Source organism: Thunnus thynnus, chromosome 4 (assembly GCF_963924715.1).
Source record: "Thunnus thynnus chromosome 4, fThuThy2.1, whole genome shotgun sequence".
Classification (NCBI taxonomy): domain Eukaryota; kingdom Metazoa; phylum Chordata; class Actinopteri; order Scombriformes; family Scombridae; genus Thunnus; species Thunnus thynnus.
The window spans coordinates 31,590,383-31,612,389 of record NC_089520.1 but is presented as its reverse complement, the minus strand read 5'-3'; the positions used below and the strand labels follow the sequence as shown (position 1 = coordinate 31,612,389).

At 39.8% G+C, this 22,007-nt stretch overlaps 1 protein-coding gene across 8 annotated transcripts in view; it reads left to right on the top strand.

Annotated features, from left to right (window-relative positions):
- The window catches only part of LOC137182058 (band 4.1-like protein 1), an 80,489-nt gene that overhangs the window by 457 nt on the left and 58,025 nt on the right, over window positions 1-22,007 (top strand). The window lies entirely within an intron of this gene.

Genomic DNA, 22,007 nt, shown 5'->3' with positions numbered 1-22,007 from the left:
TCATTTTATAACGTGCATGGACTTTGCCCGCTTGCTTGCCGACCTCTACCGGGGGATGTATAATATTGTGGGAATGATCTTGGGAATAAGAAGAAGCAGGCGCAAGTTGTAGCTTCGTTTTGTGCCCACTGGCCCAGTCAGTGTTGACATTCAACCTGCGAACCTGCGAGCAGTGCAGTCAGATCCCTTCAGTGTTCCCTCTCTGCTGCCTGCATGGACTTTATACATGATGTTCTCACATCAAAGCACGGCCTTGCTTTTCATTGTTGATTTCTCATGTCATGCCTAAGTTGTACAGCTTCACAGATCAACTGTTTCAGTTTGTGTCTCAGCCTGTCAAGGCAAACTGGATCTACCAATGGCCTAGGCAGTGTATTCTGAAGCACATCCATCACTAATTGTGCAATAGCCACACTGACAGATGTGCACACACACACACAAACACACACACTGAGGACTTACACAATGTAACCATTGTCACACCCTTTCATTAACACCACTGGTTTGCCTAAACAAAGTGGTTGAGGTCACTTCTTTAAAACAAACTGCAGAGGATTTTTAGTTCATAGATTTTGACAACATTTTTCCTCACTATGTTCCAGTCTGTCATTGGGACAGTCTTTAGCTGAGCACCGTGGAGACGTTTTGGCTACAGAGGTGAAGCAGCACTCTGCCTGTTTTTTCCCTGCATGCTCAGGCAGGTCCATGTATGGAAATGGCCTCACCTTTGGTCCCTTGGCTTTCAGTTTTGTGGAATTACATACAGTATTGAAGATGAATGTTGCAGCAATGCTCAGGCTGGCTTCACCTTCAGGATGCTTTACTACAACTGTTCTCTGTTCTCACCTCCGGCAAATGTATTTCTCAGTCTTGTCGATTGAGTCATCTACAGTTTGATTATCTTTGATTCTGTTGCAGTGAATTAGCACTACAAAATGAAATCTCAAGGAAGGTCTATATCCTTAAAAGCTCTTTTGATTGTAGGATTTTTGACTCTTAAGAAGGTTTGGGCTTATTATATCACGTTTCTTATGGTGTTGGTTTCCAGTCCTAGCACTGGCTCACTTCCTCTGCAGAGTGCAGAACGGTCTGCTTCCCGTTGCTGTACAGGTTACAGGAGAAAGAGTATGATAGAGTATAATACTTTGTCATACTCTTCCTCTAGGCCGCACACACTGTCACCCTCAGCTTGCAGACCTGCTGTCACACAGCATCCATGTCGTTAACATCAGACACACTCCTGTGCCTGCTGTGTCAGCCTTGCATAGTCAGCGTGCCAGCCTGCCTCCCTCTGAGTATCACCTGATGCTTCTTCTCCCCCCCTAACTGCCAGGGAGTCATTACCTCATCCCAACACACTGTTTTCTCATCAGTATCTTGACATGAATTTGTGATCATACAGAGTTCAGACACATTGAAATGAATTAGACACAAAGATTCTAGGTGTTTTTTTTTTTTTTAATTGTATTTTAGCGTATGTGTGTACAAAGTACTGGTGTGTACATGTCAGTGTTTGTGCGTGAGTTCAGATGCCTGAGGGTGCTGCTGGGATTTCACAGCCCAGCATGCTGCCTACCACCATTTGCAATTCAAATGAGCATTTATGAGGGATCCAGTGAGGGTGAAGCAGCCTTCTTCTCCTCTGTGTCTCATTGGAGGCAATCATTCCTCACACTTGCAAGTTAACCCAACCATTTCTTATTGACTTTTCTGTCGGAAAAAGTGAGCTGTTAGTAGCTTCTCTGTATGAAACAGTATCATGGAGGAAGAATTTTGAAGTTGACCATCTTCCTTGAGTCACTGTTTGGTGACTGTTTATACCGTATATACTGTATATACTGTATATATTGTGTGCATAATTGTGTGGGGTCACCCTGTTGTTGCCAATGATGCAAAGGCATGCAACAGGTAGTATATGTATGTGTGCGTGTGTGTCCTGTGCTTGGCTGTCATTGCTGTTGGCTCAGCTGAATGTTCTTTGACCCGCCATGTTTTTGTAGCTTGGTGAGTGTGGTCACGTCTCTTCCTGCCTGCTGAACTCCAGTGACCAATCACACACACAAACACACAAAGACACACACACATGGGTTTATACTTGGCCCCTTATTGACATAATGCATTCCCATCATCACAACTACATACCCAATCACAGCTTTTGACCTAAACACATGTTATAATCATTAGAATTGTTGTTATATTAACCCCAATGTTTCATACTATCTATGGCTGATGTTTTCTCAACAACTTTATTGTGTTTGCATTCTATAGTTGCCTCTCTATATACTGCAGTTATTTTCACCAATGATGTTGGAGTCCGCCTTTCCTGTATAGCATTTAAATTGCCTACCCAAACACAAGGGATTCAAATGAAACAATGCATGCATGTATGTATGTGATGTGGAAGAAAAAAGCTGATGCATGTGCATGTTTCATGTATTCGAGAAGACAACATTCAGATTTACCATAATGGAAGACATGCTGACTGTATTCGTATTAAAAATACAGCACAATAAACCCTCTCAGCCCATGTTTTTCCCTCAGTGGTAGAAACATGTTTCATTTCTGAATGAACCTTTTTCATTAAAACACACTCGCTGTTATTATCAGAAACCAAATTAACCAGGGCTGAAATGTTAAAGGGCTGCTCCAGTGATTCACTGTTGCACTACCATAAAAATGGGATGACTTGCAAGAAACACATGAAAAAAAAAGAGGTGCAGCAGAGTCTGAAATATCCTGACTTTTAGTCACCAGTTTAAGTCAAGCTTCAAAAATGTACTGAATCCCCACAATGCAACTTTATAACATTTTTCAGAACTTCCCTGCTTGTCAAATGAGCTCATCTTTCAAACTACCTGCCACCAGTTTATAATACAGGTTTCTGTCAAATATTTATATAATAATGTAAGTCTTTAGTAAAACTCAAGATGACATCATCGAGGGTTTTTTCTGAAACTTTAGAAAGCTTCATACAGAGCCACACAGGATATTACACAGCTGTTTTCACAGGCTGAGTAGTACTCTGCATGATGAGTAAACTGACATTTATTTGTAAAATCATTGGAATGCCCCTTTAAGGATCATAACATTAAACTTCAGCTTAACCCACACACAGCCCTTGGAAGAAGTGTAATACCAAAATATCCTTACTTTCCAAAAATGTTCTCACTCTCAAGGTCTAAAACTCTTAACGGGTCATCATAAAGATACAAGTATGTGAGTATGGTCAGAAGAAAAACATGGATACTTTACACCTGACCTTGGTTGGTTCAATGCCAAGGTCTGTATTGAAATAAATATTTACAACAATCCATATGCAACTCATGCTTTGTTTACAAACAGTGTAAGTAATACTTGATACCTGATAAGTGATGAGCAACACTGTGTCATTGATTGCTAGCTGATACAGCTGTGATTGCAGTACTACAGGCGTAGTGGCAGAGTGCACTGCAGCTTTGTGCTTGTTTACCCAATATGCACAGCGACCTAATCTTGCTCTGTTTTACATGCTCTTTGATCAGCTTTGTTTGGAATAACCAAAAGAGGATAACACAACATTACCACAGCTGAATCCAGCAACAGTAATCACAGTGGTTGTGTGCTTTTGTTTTATGTGAACTGAATTAAGCCTCATCACGATGCTGCATCCACTGCAGTCTTGTCAAAATCTTGTTACGGAGCAGACTTGAACATCATATTGTTTCACTGTGTGATCTTAATAGTGTGTCAGGGTTTGCAGGCAACACGGTCAAATCCCCTCTTCCTCCTTCTATCGAGGGTCTCTTCTCAAACTAGTCGCAATCCTGTTGGTGTCTCTCTGATCAGGGCTTTATTTTTAGCCTTGGTTTTTACTCACATAGCTTTGGGCAATTTATTGCCTTCTTCAGATTGCATCATTCTTTCTGCACTCTGGATGTGCGAAGAGAGAAGGAGAAGCTATTTCATGTCATGAGACAGTATTATTTCACTATTCTATTTCCCACCTTCAGTCATATAGCTCTTCACAGCTGATGGGAAACATCACTTTGTTCTTCTGAAGGAGAGGCAGGGAGCTTTACCCCAAGCAGCAGCAGCAGTAGCTCAGCTTGCCTCAGCCTGATGATTGCAGTGAGTCAGCAGGTTGTCCATTTTCTTTCCCCCCCCGCCCCCGCCCTTCCTTTGCATACCTACACACTCATCTCCCTCGCTCCCTGTCGATGCCGCCTTCTATGAACAAATCCCCTGCCTCTCAAGGATGAGACTCATCATGTTGTTGTCTGACTTTGATCTGGTGCAACGATACTCATAATGCCTCTCATTTTTGCCTCTCAGCTGTAAGGCAGAATTTATGTTTCAGGCAAAGTTGGATCATGTGGGGAAAGGGAATAGTTGCTACTTCTTTTGGGCTGTTTATTCTGCCTTCGTTGTGGTCTGCTGTGGAAATACTTGTTTTCTCCAGCTATTTTGGCCTTTTCCAGCAAACCAAGCCAGCAGCCATTGTTTTCTTTTGGCCACTTTACACTTGGCAATCATTAATTAGAGCCTTCGCAGTCATCAGTTGTGGAGGAAAGCTAATTCCATTGTTGATCTGTGTGCATTTCCCTGATGATTACAGTGTTTGATTGCCTGAGTCGCACACAATGTAGAAAGCTGGTGAATTGAGGATAAATTGTCCGTACTACGGTCTGACCTTAGCTCAAACTACAGTATGTATAAATACATAAAACAAGACCCAAAAAGAGGATTAGGAGAGATTAAAATTGCAAAAAAAGAAAAATACGCAACAATACCATGTTTACATCTGCAGAGGAAAATCCAGAGTTCATTGGCACAAGATGATTTTTACATGATTGCGTTGCATGTCGCAGGCGTAGTGAAGTTGCTCAAGCTAAATGTGGCTTCTGTGGATGACGGTCCCGTGGTAGCTGTACTGTGATTAAAAACGGTTGCTGCTGCTTTGTGGTTAACGAGATATGCAGCTCTACTGAGGAGTTTGGGTACACTCTGACCTCTGCATTATATTTCCCTGGTAATTAGACTGAAAGATGATTGTGCACCAAATGCCCAGTGAAGCAGGTGGGTGTAGTCTGCAGGCAGACTGTGGCTGGCTGTCTGCTTGCTGGATATTTCTCAGTGATGAGAATGAGTGATGCGTTTGTTGAGGGCTGTGTTTGTTGCAGTGGTCTGAAGAGGACTGCATACACAGACTACTCCCAGTCCCTTTGGGCCTGTCGTGTGGCTTCTAAACTGGTCAGACAGGTTGGAAGGCAGATCCAGGAACAGCCACAGTCATTACAGGCACTCCACGTGTACACGTGCACACACGTACACTCATTATGTACACTCACACTGTGTGTGTTTACACTTCTCAGTTATAATCTGTGGACACACGTGACACACGTTTTGTGTGGTTTATGTGTGGTTTATGTGTTTTTCAATTTCCTTGTTGCTGTTTTTGGAGCCTAGTGGAGAATCATCTTTATTGTACACACACACGCACACACACACACACACACACACACAATCTGGACTATATGGCAAAACATAGAAGTTGTGTAAACACTCATTTTTTCCTCAAATCTCCCAGAGATATCATATTATTAGATCATCTATGTGAAAATAACTACAGATTTACTTTATACGATGGTGTTCAGAAGCCATATTAGTCATGTTGACTCTTTTCACACTTAGATAGTAAAGACTGGGAATGATCACACTGGATTTTATGCATGTCCATTTAAAGTAGTACACTTTAACATAGCTGCAAACCATTTTAAAATAGATACACCCTTCCCATCTTCCAGACAGTTCCACTTATATCAGTACACAATAAAACAATCAACTTGTAGAGTCTTAAAACTTTGTTGAGACAGATGGTCCATTGTGATAAATATTATGTTGAATTTTATAGTTGTTAGTTAATGTACAGTTGCATTATGCAGTTATAATAACAGATTTCACAAGTGCAACACATGCTGGCCGCATCGTGAAACGTTACATCGTTTATGTAAAATTGACGCTTGTAGCAGAGGACGCGTTATATGAACAAGTAGACAGAAGAAGGTAGAGTAGCCAGGATGTGCCAATCCATGGACCCAGTGTGAGAAAACTGCTGCTTTTCTGAAGAGTTCAAGTGCAAGAGTGCAAAAAAACTATCAAATTCCTCCATGGTTGCCTGTTTTCAGTTTTATATTCTGACAACATTGCTTGCTAGTTCAATTTTATCCTATTCTATTTGTGATATTGCTCTTAGATGGCTTGCAAGCCACACTTTCAGCTGGATTTTCATGCAACCATTATAGAACTTGGACTGAAAAATGAATCTAAAATACAAAAGCAATTCTTTAAAACACCAGAAGTAGTGCAAAGCATACATGACTTATAGTATCGTATGGGTGGGCATTGGTGTGATCCTTGTAGTTTTCTTTTTTTAGCTCAGAATATGTTAATTGTAATCTTCTAGGGCTGCACTGATATCCATCATAGCTGAATCAGCCGCACGCTCTGTTGTTCCTCTTTACTGCCTTGTTCTCTAGTGTGCCAATAAGTGTCCTCTCACCTCATTAATAAAGCTGTTGATTTATAATCATAGCAAGCCGTCTCATCACCAGCAAGCTTCTCTGTCAAATTATACACTGATTTTCTGGCTGCAAGGTTAGGTGGATTTGTTGAGAGTGTGTCAATACTAAAACAGCAGCAGTTTCTACAAAGCAGAGGAAATGCTGTTGTATTTTGGGGTGGTCCTCTCCCGCCTGAAACTGCTGTGTGCTTGCCTTTTGATCACTCATGCGTTTCGTGTTGTTATCCCACCCCACACAACATTCTCACTTCTCTTCCCCACCTGCACTCGAGAGTTGTAATGCCACTCCTCACTAACGGAAACCACACATTGTTTTGGTATCAGCTACTCCCTCTGTGATAGTTGCCCATTTTTTTCAACTGCAGGCTTTTCTCTAATTGTTCCATGTTTTTTTTTCTGCTGGCCAACATAAAATGTTTCACTCGGCACGTTCTGATCATTCATGGATTATCTGTCATGCATCGATTTTTTTTCTTGTTTTGTTTTTATGTTGGCAGCGATAATGAGAGGCTCCTTTATAATTCATGCCATGATTGATGTCCCTCTGGTAGCAGTTTTCATGCTACAGTCTCACTAGTCACTTACGCCAGCAGCTCAAAGTGCTGCCAAACAGTCCAGTCCACAGATTAAGATGCTTGGTGTTGGCTTTCAGCTGCCATTTAGCAAACCACACTTGTTGTTGTCTGTAGTAGTGGTTGGCAAATGACTGGAAGTTGCACAAAAACAGTTTAAAAGACAACTCTAAAATATTCTTGAGTGGTACTGATGTGCCTTTTCAGCCTTAGTCTCTCTGTGCCTGTCCCTGTCTGTACTTAAACAAATAGCATTGAGCTCCTTGTTCAGCATCTTTGCAAATCCTGTGACACTGACACCAGTAACACAGAAAGCTCCTGTAGCTTCCTTTCAGCCCCAGCACTGATCCTAATAAGGAGATGAATGGCTCTATACAAACAGTAGAGTGGAGCTGGGGACTGGATGTATGCCCACTGCCTCTCTCTTTCTCCATGTGCTGAGGGTAAAATGTGGGTTTCAGTCTTCTCTGATCTGTGTCTGGTCCTCTTGACCTGGTCAGCAGGATCCAGGACAGACAGAACAACCTCACAGCTCCTGGACTGGGCACAATTCATATACTGCTTAAAAAAGCCTGGAAGACACACAATGAACTTTGTATGTTTAAGAATTGAGTGTCAGTGCTAAAAAAGTCCACACAGGTGACCTTGTGGGAATGTCATCTCTGCAGGTGAATAACTCAGGTATGAGTGAGGAGCTAGAGGGGGCAGCTTTGGTCAATAATCGTCAATAACTATAATATTACCCCAATTTTTACCCCCAAATTGATTGACAGGACTACCAGGACTAACACTGGACAACAACAGTTCCTGATGCTGTAACAAGCCTGTTAAGTTCAGTGAAGCGTGTTAAAAACAGGAGCAACACAGGTCTATATTTTCATTAGTGTTTCATTTTCATTAGCAGTTCACAAACACACAGAATGCTGATTTTCACTGTCTAACTTAAGCTCTTTAACTATGTATGTGAATATATTTCAAATACTATGGTCAAATAATGTAAAAATACTGGTTAAAACAGCCCAAGGTGTAGCTAGATTAGATAGCTTCCTTGCTAACTGTACGTCAGTAAAGCTAGCAAAAACAGATCTGAATAAATGAATAAATCAGAGCACAACAATGCTCTTTAAGACATGTATACAACATACACAAGCTCATATCCATGAAATTCCAACCCGTGATATTTTTAGCTTCTGTCAATTTTGTGGTTTTATATGATGGGAGAGGTTAATTTCACCAAATCATTGAATCATTCAATCACCAAAATTTGATTGTATAAATCAGTCCCTCCAGGAAATTGTGATTTTGTGAGTGCAATAATTAACGCAAATTCAAGAAATCTCCACAATATTTGTGAGCGCTGCAATTTTGATACTTTTCTGTATGAAATGGCCAAATCAACAGACCCTTTGTAATTTGGACCAATTGTCGCATTTTGTAGTGTGGTAACTTACGTCATTACAGAGCCTAAATCATTTAGTAAGGATTCAGGCGCATTCAGGTGGAAGATGGACAAATCTCCCCTGCCAACAAAAATGGTGCCATAGGCTGAGCAAAACAATTCCCAAATGTTCCCAAATGAGGTTTGCATTAAGTTAGTCAGAAGAATAAAAGTTGATGCGTTGCTCAGACAGCGAAGATAGACACAATCTACCTCAAACATAAAAATGGGCACTTTGGAAATCAAACTATATGTTTATGTTAATGGATTTATTTGAATGGCATTAATGACAGATTTTTTTGGTGCTAATGTTGAGGTGAAGTTTATTGAATAAAGGCTTATAAATGGAACTCAAGTACAGTATTTTCTTTTTTATATAACTTTGAGTCCATGGTTCTCATGTTCAGAAAATAAAATAAAAGATTAGCACTGAAAACTGAAATATGGTTGTTTCTGTGAAGAATGTCATTACATATGACTTTTCATTGGTAATAGTTTTTAAAAAATTGCATTATATTCCTTTGCTTGCAAGTTTTCCCAATTCTCCCAATTTTACCGCAAAAAGAGCACATAAAACATCACATATTGCATTGCAGCTTTCGAGAAAAGCCGCTACAAAATCAAGCAATTTTGGCTGCAATAATCACATAAAAAAGCTAAATCCTGGAGGGACTAATTAATGTAGTGTATGTATATATCTCTGAGTGCAGGATGAGTCATCAAAAGTATTTTTAACGTGAAATGTAACATGATACACTAAGAGATTAACGCTTGGACAGATCATAAAAACTTTTTTCTTTATTTCACTGTGTCTTTAAAGCCCCAAATTGTGTACAGTGCACCAACTGCTGAGAAACATGCTTGCCAAAAAAAATACAGAGTTTGTGTTAAATGTGGATCACAGAGCTTTAAAAATGCGATTAGGGTAAATGATGGTCACACTCATAGGACTACAAGAATCTGTAAGAAAAGAGACTTACTTTCTCTAAACTCTGCTTTAACAGTGGGAAATAAGCAGTAGTCTCTTACACCCACAGTGTCGGTTTGATGCCAGTACCGCTGTTCTCAAGTACGTTTCAGAACTACTATGATTTTAAAAATAGAAAAAAAAGCTCCATTAAAGCTTGTCCAAAAGTCTAGAAGCATTTATGTAATGATTCACATTTGTTGATTTTTATGGAAATTACACCCCCTTTCAGCTCTTTGTTGCATTAATTTAAGAAAGAAACAAAATAAAATCGAAGTACTGGCTGCTAATACTTAATTTGTTTATGTTTTAATGTTTTCATAACCCTCTGTACTGAGTAGTGAATTAATAAAGTACTGCAGGGAAAGAGCATCATATTTTTAATATATGATATTGATATGTCTTGTGAAAAGGTTTGCAGATGATTTAGAAGACCTTGTGCTTGCACATGTACAACAAAATGAGTTTGGACCATTGTTGGAAGTAATTTGAGGGAAGTGAAATCCATGAACAGTGAAAGCCTCAGAATCCTTTTTGTCTCTGCTCTTATTTCTTTCTCTGAACAGAGAGTGGGAAGCTCTCACCATAAACATTTCCCTTGTAAAGTGGTTTGCATTGGCACATGTTATGTAACAGATAGGAAAATGTGGGAGTGAAATGGTGCACCGTCACAACATTGCTGGGATTATGTATTTTTTTTTTGCTGTTCCTTGGAAGCAGTTAGTTGTACCTTTTACCAGCATATCTGCACACTTGATCCTTTAATTGTACTCAAAGAAAATAAATAATTTGTGAGTTTCACCCAAAAAAAGAATAACTCTATTCCACAGGGCATGGTTTACACAGAATGTAACTGCTAGGAGCTGTTGGGATACAATGAACTAAAACCAAGTGTTAAATTTAATTTGACAACTCCCTATTAACTGCTTCTTTCACACTTAACAAAAGCAGTCCAGGCTAATATTTGTTTATAGTGTTGGACTGTGTTGAAGGATTGATAAGTCACTGCTTGTGGTCCCTTACTGTTCAGCCTGAGAGCAAATATGATTCCGCCTCTACAACTGAGTCATTGCTACTCACCATTACTCAAGAATGTTACTTTGTGAATAAATGGTGTGTTGACACCGCCCTTATTTTAGCCGTTGGCTGTCTGTGAGTTTCACTGATTATTTTCCAGGCCTGACTGGTCTGTAGCTGCAGCTGGCCATGATTCTCAGGTAGACTTGTCTCAGTTGCCCCAAAGTCAAAAAATTGAAAAGTGAAGGGCAACCTGGGTGTTTTACTGGACCACAAGAGGTTATAGATTATAGTTTGAAAATGGCAATGGCGCTTATTCACTTTCTTGTAGACAGCTAAATTAGATGATCAATACCACTTTCATTCAAGTAGGATAAATATGAAGCTACATCCAGCCGACAGTTAGCTTAGCTTAGGGGGATTTAGCTAACCAGGCCGTTTTTTCACTTCAGTTTTTTATTAAAGAAGCAACATATAACATGTTATTAGTTCGCATTAGAGGTGCTAGGGATGTGGGAACTGTCAGATAGAGCCATGTTGCTGTTTCCCTCTGTTTCCAGTCTTTATGCTAAGCTAACCTAACCAGCAGCTGGCTGTAGCCTTTAATTTACCACACAGACATGAGAGTGCTGCTAACCCTCTCATCAAGAAAGCGAATAATGATAATGTTTCATGAACATCTTCACAGGTTGCACAGCACTGTCAGCCGCTTCTGTGTTCCGATTGAAGTGAGGACTGTTCTCAAGTTTTTTTTGTTTACTGAATACAATTTGAAGCTGTAAATAGATGTTAATTCTTGCAAAATGAGAATCTAGTCAGTAATCCGCAGACTTTGTGCAGGTGCTCTTTCATCCGCCTCCACATAGTCTCGTAGTCATGATGGGTTGCGCTCTGCCATTAGGATTTTCAAATAGACAAACAAACAAAGCATATTAGATAACTCAAACACGGCCTCGATGACATGCTTGACATTTCACTGGGATCGATACGACCTCACTGTGGCTACAGCCACATGAGTACAATAACAACTGTACATGGATGGGTGGAGCAGGGCAGGACCATCAGCTTTCAATCCTTTGTGTTGCTTTGTGTCATGATTTAATTCTGTAACACTCTGCCTGAAAACCATATTCATAATTCATATGTATTACATTCATGTTTTTAATATTTCATGTTTGGGAGACCATTTCTCACTTATTGAAATACATCTTAGTTTGAAGTGTTCATATTCAGCTTCTCTGTGAAAAATGTACTATTAGTGATGCCGGGTAAAGCATCTTTCATCTAGAAGTTCCACTTTTCCAGAATCAATGTTTATGTAACCCTAATTCATATTCACATCCGGTCGTCAGACTGGGCTGTAGACTGGAAAAAGACACACTACTCCAGAGAATGAGAAGCAAGCAGACTACCAACTGAACATTTAGTCCATCCATAGTCATCTTGTATTGTGTGCTTGTCCTCAACTCACACTGACTCTCCTCCTGAATGTCCAACTCTCTAGTGCTGCAGGCTGCCTGTGGCTCCTCATTTTAGATTCATAGCCTTGGCAATGTCATCCAGGGTTAATGAGCTGCACCCCAGTAACTCTGGTTCATCGTCCTGTCCTATCAGCTACGAGTTTGCTTCCTTCCAGGAAACCGTTGCTCCACTTGGTTGTGACCATCCTCCACATACACTATTATCCCCTTTCACTAAACTAACTGCTGTAGGATTGTTCTTGATCTTCATACAAATTAAAAACATCTCATGTAGTTCCACTTTAGGCCAGACTGACTAACATAAAAGCACATTTCCCCTACACATTTCATTCAATTCATGCAACTGCAATCTGCGTGTATTTACTGAAGGTCTTAATTTAGTAAAGCTCATTATGTAGTCAACACCTGGGACTGCGCTCTGAGCCCAATCTCTGTGTGAAGGAGAGAACAGCAGCTCGGCTTCAGTGGTGGGATTTAAGATTACCAAGCTCAGAAAAGAAATGATAATGTAAGGTAGGGATACTAATCAAGTGTTTCAAGAGAGAACAGGTGGAGGGTGGAGATGGTGTTAATACAGTACAGCTAATTTCTCATTAGAAAACAAAGGTACATGCAGCCAGTTGCAAACTCTGTCTCATTAAAAGAGAGCAGTTTCAGCCCACAATGATTTCACAATTCATTGAATGTCGTATTTCAAATTAAATTTTAATAAACACAAAACAATTTGCAACTCCCTGCCCCTCTTTCATTTAGTGTTATGACATAGATATTGTGTCTGATCATTATTTTTTTTAAGTTTTTGACACAAAACTTGCCTTTACGTGAGACTTGGTAAATCCAGATCTTTTCATGATCCGCCCTCAAATTCAAATACCGTAGGGAGAAGTGCGATTCACTGCTGACATTCAGACATAGGCGGTGCCAGACATTATTTCTTGCTGGAGCTAGTTTGGGGCTTAATTATTTATTGGTGGCACTGCAGGAACTAAAATAGCATGTCACAGGTCTTCTCCCTGTGCTCTTCCACAGTATCTCGCCCTCTCCATGCCTGCCTCCAGTTTTCTCATTTTGTCTAATTTTCTGGTTTCTAATGACGAGGTAATTTGCTGCTGAAATGATTCACTTCTATACGCAGCTAGCATATCAAGGCAAACTGAATAACAGTTTACTTAATTAAATGCATCTCACATGACGTAAGCAATGTGTCTCGCCCATGTGATTCCACTGCATAGCGGAGGCAGGAGAAACAGCAGGGCTACTGTGGCACTAATGTAATTCTCGATGGGTCTATACTGCAAGCAGATTGCACCTCAGATATTAGATGATCTAACCTTTTAGGTTGGTGTGTCTGTTAAATGAATATGTAGGAACACAGGCACAGGAAGTGTCAGGAATGAGGTGCAAAATACTAAATCTGTCCCCTTGAATCATGACCCACTCTGTCATATCTTTCTCTTTTGCCTTCTCTGTAATATTGTCTTGATAAAAAACTCAATATACCACCTCTTAGCCTAAAATGTTAGATTGGATAAACTGAAGGAAATTTAAACACACAATTTTCTTCTTTTTCTTGCTTGAAACAGCCCTTCGTACCATATTATTCAGTGTTGTGGTGTATTTTCCACACAACATTCAAGAAAATCAGTTATCTTTGCCTCATGGGAATGAAATATTCTTCTGTTGAAGGCTAATCTGTGTTTGTTTCCACTGTAACTACGATTTGTTCCTGTTTGTGGTCAGTACAAAACAATTTGCAGTTCCTGGCTTTTGAAGGACCCAAAAGGCTTTGTGCCGATGCCTCTCTAGTCTTTGACTGGTAATTATAACTGCCACGTAGTCCTGACCTCAGCCAAGATGGCAACATACCGTCATTTAGTTTGTTCAATTGTGAACAAACAGCAAATTAAATGTCTCTTGTCCGATCTGGATGGGCTATGTGACATTTCAGTTGGATCAATGCAGCCTCACTGAGCCACAGGACCGTGAACTGTTTTCAGCTCAAACATGGAAGATGAATGAGCTCAGTCAGCAGGGCATCCACCTCACTGTGTTAGCTCATGTATGTCATTTATTCCTTTATCATTGCTCGTCATGCCCACATTCATAATTCATACATATTATACTTTCAGATTTTTCATATTTCATGGTTTTGGGTGGTGATCCATTCTTCAACAACTCCTGTCCACTATAGGTTTGTTGTGTTTGTATGAATATTTAATGTCTGGAGATGGAGAGTACATGGCTGCAGCACATTAAATGTTGTCATTCATATGATTGGTGATAGAGGGGAATGGCAGCATCCTATTAGTGCTGATTTGTTCTGTTCTTGCCTTCGAGCGGTGTTGAGTACAGAATTAATGGATGAGCTATTCATCTAATGCATATAATTATATCTGTGAATTTCTTGCTTCAGAAGTTTTTCAGAAAGTTGCAGTTTGTGTGTGTGTGTGTATGTGTGTGTGTGTGTGTGTGTGTGTGTGTGTGTGTGTGTTTGTGTGTGTGCAGCTGTGAGTATATGCTGTCAAAGATTATTGTTCCTCAAAATTGTTTTTCTCTTTTTGGAGAAATAAAACTGCCTCACTTTCAGATTGATCACCATGCAAAATAAAATGTAAAACATGAGGGGAGACTGAGAAAGAAGTTTAGTTATCCTTCAATACCAAATCAAAGGCCTGGGTAAAGAAAAGGTATCGATAGGGTTGCAGTGTTGTAAGTCGGACTCGAGTCTCGACTCGAACTTGCGCGCTGATGATTCGGACTCGGACTTGGACTCGTGTGCTGATGACTCGGACTTGGACTCAAGCATTGACTGCATTTGGACTCGGAAGTTGAAGACAAGGACTTGAACTTGTTAATTGATGAAGAAGTAATATATATATCAGATTTTTTGCCGTTCAAATTTTCACATAGCCACACTATGGTTCACGTCACGCTGTACACTGTAGGGTTGCGCATGTGTAAAACATCTATTGTTATATTGTGGAAATTATGGCATTACAACATGCCTCAAAGAGGTTTTTTTCAGTGAAAAAGTCATCTGCCCTGCTTACTTGTGGAATAAAAGGAAAAAAAAGTTGTTGGGATAAATTCTACGGAGGACTTTATGTGGTATTGGTTTTATCTCATGTAACTGAACCATCAAGAATAAAGTTCAATCTAATACATCAGTGCCAATATCAACCCACAATATATTAATAACTAATATTTACAGACCACTTAGAATCAAGACTCATCACTTCTCTAAACGTTACCACCCAAAGGTTCTTATTCTTTTTGAAGAGAGCCAGGCAAGCTGCATTTCATTTGACAGGAGAACACTTCTTCTGGACACTTTTTATCTCTCATGTCTTTTAGTATTCTTCCCTCCTTCCCTCCCTCTCCTGTCTTTCCACTTCATGCCCTCTCCAGGCAGTATTGCACTTTGGTCGCCCCTCCAACCTTCCATGACTATCGTATTGATGTGATGTGGCCAGACTTGGCCAGACTTGGAGGGAATATTGATTAAACAGGGCGACAGGTTACCAGCCATCTCTTTTGTTTACCCAGCTGAACAGAAGTCGAAGAGCAGAGCAGAAGTCGAGAGCAGGAGGCAGAGTGAAGATCAATGTCAGATTCAGAGCAGGCTCTTTCTCACGCCGCATCAATCACAGGCCTGCCACTGAGTCATTCTTCATACTTACCTGATAGAATCTCAATTTAACCACCTTCTCAAGGTTATTAGAATTATTCCTCAACAGCTAGGGGTATGTAGGCTTCTATTCAAAATATAAAACTGCATCAAATTGTCAGTGGTGCCATCTTTTATGTATCAGAGCTGTTTATTAAGGTCAGACTGAGCTGAGGGCTGGTATATGATATTTGTGAATTGGAAAAAGTAAAGTTATACTTTTTCACCCCTGTGGGTGAATCCATCCTTTGCATTTGACCCGTTCTAACTTCTTAGGAGCAGAGGTCAGCTACTCCTGCCAGGGGATCAACTTTAATTCACAGCCTCAGCTGATAGAAATGGCAGGAGTATTTTTATTTTGAAACTTGACTTTAGGTGTAGGAGGAAACCGGAGCAGCCAGAGGAGACCCACACAGACATGTCGAGACCATGTCAACTCCAGACAAGAGCAGGGTGGACATTCTAACCCAGGAGCTTCTAACAGCTAACCACTAAGCCGCATGTCCACAAGTTAGCATATTTATTCTCTGTGTCTTTAGATTTCAATGCAACAGAGACGACCAGGATGATGCAAGGAGATGTAAATACCATAATTAGACACTGATAACAGCAGTAACTTGAAGATCTAAAAATCTGTTTGAATATGATACCACAAAAGACTAAAGAAACTGCGCATCATAGGTTGGGTGTTGCAGCTGATACCATGATATCCTAATGGACACTTGGTTGTAGAAAAGCTAACATGTACATTATAGAAGTACCTGGAGTCGGTAATGTCTAAGTTTCTGATGTCTAGATATTCAACGTAAGTATTTAGGTTTAAACTTAACACCATCTTGTTTGTTTGGAGCCAAAAAGTCAAACTTAAATTCAATTAAAGCTACACCAATCAACATGTTTAGCTATGCTAGCACTATGACTCTATGGATTTCAATGTTGGTTTGTTTGTAGATCCACCACTTTGGTTCCCTCAACAACTATCAGATGGATTGCCATGAAATGTTTAGTGCGACGATGAATCCTAATGACCTTGGTGATCCCCTTACCATTTGTGGTTCCCCTCAACTGTATGGAGCATTTTAGCATCTTTCAGATCATTATTGTCTTTTGAGGACCCACAACCTTATTCCAGCAGCAGCAGACAGCTGTTTTCTGAGAAAATGCTCTGATAAACCCACCGTACACTACTTGCCTACCACATAGTAGACACACAACATAAGTGATTAGTGGGTGAACATAGTGGAGGGTTTAGCTAAGACAGATTTATCTCTTAGTAGCTCAAAACAGAGCTAAGAGATATTGGATTTACATTCATCAGGTGGCTAGAAACACGACTTCAAAACATGACAGCCATATCAACTTTTTAAGGTCATGATGTGTCATATATGTCATATGTTCTGCCCCCAGTTGGCCAAAATACATCCAAACTGATTAGTGCTGCTTTAAATCCCCAGTTAAAGACACTGAGCTTTTATATCTTAATGAAATGATTTCTGACATGACTTGCATTAGAAGATTGCCCTGAGAACCTAGATTCTTGTGAAAAAATGTGTTGACTATATTTCTAAACAGGAGTTGAGGGTTTTTCATTTGACTTCAGTGCAGTCTCGGAGTCTTTTTGAAGCCAGCATCTTCAGTATCGTGGAAATGCATCTAAAGGCGCCACTACATTGGCTTTAACATTCAGCCATGTTGTTGACATTTGGGCTGACAAGTGAGCCCAAGACTGAATATATGAAATGGTGACAGTCACTTCCCAACCCTGACAGTGAAATTGTTGTATACTTTGCTTGTTGCAACAATTTGTCAACCATTTTGAAATGGAATTTAGTTTGAGATGTGCTGGACAGTTATTGATTTCATGTTTTCGGCTATTGCCTCTATTGGATTTTTGCACTCAGTATTGCATTCCTCTGTCCACAGCCTGACTGACATTTTCTTTAACTATCCAGTCTGCACATATTCACCCCAAGGCCTCTGAATGTGACTTTGAAAAGAAACTTAAGCTTGCAGAGCACTATTTGTTAACAGATTCAACTTGAAATACAACTGTTATCAAAGTAGTTTTGAAATTCTTTTTATTGTACGGCAAGGATTCAGTGTTTACTGTTCTTGTCTGACTAAAATCTTCTGAAACAGAATTCAGACCATCATGTGAAACTAAAACTAATAAAACCAACATTGTTTTTGATGGGTTGGCAGTCCATTAAAATGGATTGAGGCAGGTTTCTTCGCACATTTTACAGACTGCCAACCTTGCAGCTGGTTGGATATCCCTTCATATCACATTGTAATGATTTCTCTGGTCAGCCATTGGAAATACAAGCAGTTGTAATAACAGCCTGTTTAGGTGTAATTGTGAGCTAATGGTTCATAATTGTAAATATTAGACTGTACTTTAATGATGTTAGCTGTAATCAGGAAGAAATCATCATTATATTGCCATTGGATGACATGAAACACTGTTGTATTGGTCTAACCCTAATTTATATACTAATCATGCTGCTTTTCAGACTCTTTTTCATCACTGTGGCAGACAGTACCCGGAGAACCAGCCTGTCCTCACAAGAATAATACCAGTATAGGTCTAAAATTCAGGCCGGCAAAAATGTCCTATAGTTATGTTTATGCCATCTAGCGGCTGTAGTAATTATGACCTGGAGAAATGATGCAGTTCAGATGACGTCAATATAAGGTGACTTGATAAGACTTTTGCCTTATTAGGTGCAGGTGGGTTGGTTTGGTGGATGGTTAGATAGTTAGATCCTGTTTCCAACTGCAACATTTTTTAAAAAACCGTAATGTTGTGGTGTGTACTGTTGCCATGGCGACAAAGGCTGTGTAACTTTAAGGAAGTATGAACTATGTTTAAAGTGACCATCTTAACCCAAACCATAATCTTTCCCTAACCATAACCAAGTGTTTTTTGTGCCTAAACCTAACTAGACCTTAACCACAGTGGTGTCACACCATAAAACATCATTATTTTTTAACAGTGATTTGTAACGGTTTTGTATCCGTCCTATAGAGGGCGCTAAAAACACATATATATGTTGTTATGGAATTTTCCAACTTTAGGGGTTACAAAATATCCACAACATATGTCATTTTGGGAGTCATTGTAAATAGGCTTATTCTGTCATTTTGGTATGAGGATGTGTTGGTTGAACGATCAGGCAAAACCATTGTTTGGCGTTTAAATGTCCACTTAGGTGATTATATTTTGCATTTCTCTCAGCCAGTCTAAATAATCTGCAGCAAAAACACTGAAGGACCCAGTACTGAGTATCGTTTTGTCTGCATAGGGGTGTGTGTTTGTGTGTGTGTAAGAGAGTGAGTGTCCACTAGCTCTCAATCCCCTCCACAGACAACTCTAACAGGACAGATAGCCATTTACCTACGGAGTGCTGGCTCAGCACACTCAGCCTCTCTTATTTCAAGAGGCGGCAGCCTGCCAGCTATGTCATGAAAGGAAGACGGAGAGAATTGAAAGGTGTTTTTGTTTTGGTGTGCTGCTGCCTCCTCTTGCTGTACGAGTTCTACTATGTCCAGCTGACTTACAGTTAGCTTTTGTTCGCTGGTGTCCTACCTACTGCCTCTGTGTTAAATGGACTGATAGAGATGAGTGCTGAACAAGAATACAAGGTCATAGACTGAGCCAGCATTCAAGTGTGCTCCACCACTGATCTCTGATCCTGCTTGCTGGACATATTTTCCTCTCATGTCATAAATGTCATAAATATTATATGTGCCATCATGGAATCTTTAATACACATTTTTTTCTTTTTTATCTTCCTTTCTTACACACACACACACACACACACACACACACACACACACACACACACACACACACACACACACTTACCTACATGCTAAAAAAAGAAAATCTAAGCCAAACATGTTTTTTTGTTTGTTTGTTATACTGTTGTTCTTGTTGTTGTTGTTGTTATTGCTGCTGTTTTGCTTTTTTTCCTTCTTCTTCTTGTCATATGTGTCTTAATGTTGGTCACTTGTATTGCACTATAAACAAAAAAAACACAACCTTACATGTGGCAGAAGTGCAGTGCAATATTAATAAAAAACATTGACATCACATCATCTCATCACCAGTTAAGGAAGGAAAAATATCAAATCTAAAACGAGCCTAAAATTTTTCAGCTCAGTTTTCTGGACAACATCCACAGAGGATAGAGCCGGGGGGGAATGGTTTTGATCAAGGCCAAAATGTGGTTTGCAGCTCTGAGTGGTTACATGCTGATCCAATTGCCTGCAAATTAATCTTGTCGACACCTGTATCCCAAGCCTGCTATTCCCACAATGACTGAAGTGAAATTTGTGGGCTGGCTTTGAAAGACAGTGTTTTAAGTTCTGATTCGTCCCCTCATGTGACTTTGATTTGATTTAATTCTAACCTGTGTACCAAAAGCTTTGGACTTGTAGCACATTGATATGTTTGTTGAGTCTGAACATAGACATTTGTCAGTTTAAGCACTCATGGCAGTGAGCCATGTGTCTCTCCTGAAGGACATAGCAGCATGTAGTGGAGTCAGTTAGTCAAAGGCTATTGTTACCATCTTTTTGTTGCTTGTATATACCATCATGTCATGCCCAAAAACAGCATTCAAAGACTGGCACCACTTTCTAATGAGACACTCTTTATAAAGGATTAATGAATTACTTTATTAATGGTTAATAAACCATTTACTGATGCTTTATATGTCAGTTATAATCCATTATCCTCCAATTTTAGCTCTTTAGTTCATTAGGTAGATCCCTCCAATGGACCTTTTGACCTCTGACCTTCTGGAACAGAGCTGCAGGGCATTTGGACGACAGCCCGTTTATTAATTATGTATTAACATTTACAACTGCAGACTTGATGAGCTGTTGCAAAATCCATTTGTCAACAACTTACCATCAGTAATTACTTACAGATGACCTACTAATGTTTGCTGATGTCTTACTATAAAGTGAGAAACTCTTAATGACTTTGTTAACATTTATAACTGCAGGATGGATACTTTATTACCCTTTTTTAATGAATTTTTTTCACTACCTGGCAAAGCAAAAGTTGTCCTTATTAATGGCTTATAATTGATATATAAAGCATTATTATCCAATATAAAACCGTTTATATTTATATTTATTTTTTTATAAACCAAGAGCGTGCAGATGCACTGGTACAAACACATTAGACCTTTTGTTACTCCATGCATGCCTCTTTCAGACATGGTTGTCAGTTCACATATCTGATATGGGTTGTAGTTATAGATATGAACAGATACTCAAATAATCAGAGAACACTGAAATTTTAATACAGCTTTTATCTTAAGGCAAACTCAAAGTTTTGGTAAAAAGCTAGATAAAAAAAGCATGAAAAGATCCCCTTCCTTTAGCATTATCTGCATTTTCCCCTCTAGCCTCTTCTTCTTTAGAGGTGTCACAGGGCGGCTGTTCATGTCTTAAAGAGGGCACAGAAGTTGCCTTTAAGTGGAGGAATGCATTATTCAAGAGAGTGCACACGGGAATAAAGAGGGGAATCATAACTAGCAAAGAAGCTGTTGATATGAATATCCTCTGATAGCTCCTAATAAACAGAGGCAGACATCAGTATGAATGTAGAACATCACTGCACACATATGGGACTTGAACATCGGCGAGTTGCATCACATTATAAGAAGCTGTTTGTGCTGCGGAGTATTCTTGTAGATAATTTAGAGGGTTTGGTGATCGAGAGGAATTATGGGTAACATGCTTGCGGCACTCAGACCCTACTCTCTCCCTCAATTAGGCTGTTCATCCACTCAGGTTCCAGGTCACCCCTTGTTTAGCACAGATTGATAGATTTTATAACTGGCAGGTTTTTACTAAAGGTTCCAATTATACCCCCGGCTCAGGACAAGCATATTAAAGAGGAGATAATGTGTAAGGCTTTCTGTTATCGATCCGTGAGGGTCTCTGAGGTGACAAACAGTGCGGGGGAAGAACAGGGTGAGCCACACACACACACACACACTGATGTCAGGCTCAGATTTAAGCTGAGGGCACAGTTTGTGGTGAATTAGAGACAGAGCGCCCACCTAACACCCACCTTCAGATCAGCCTAATTGAGCAGAGTGTGATTTTTGGCTTCAGTAGACCTGGTGTTTTTTTTTTAAGACTTTTTTACAGAGCTGCGGCAGAGCTGTGTGTGTGTGTGTGTGTATGTGTGTAAGCACACTAAAAACACCACTGCTTAGATACACAGAGGGTGCCTTGCAGTTTCTGTCTCTTGGTCCTTTAAAGGTGTACATGAAATATCTA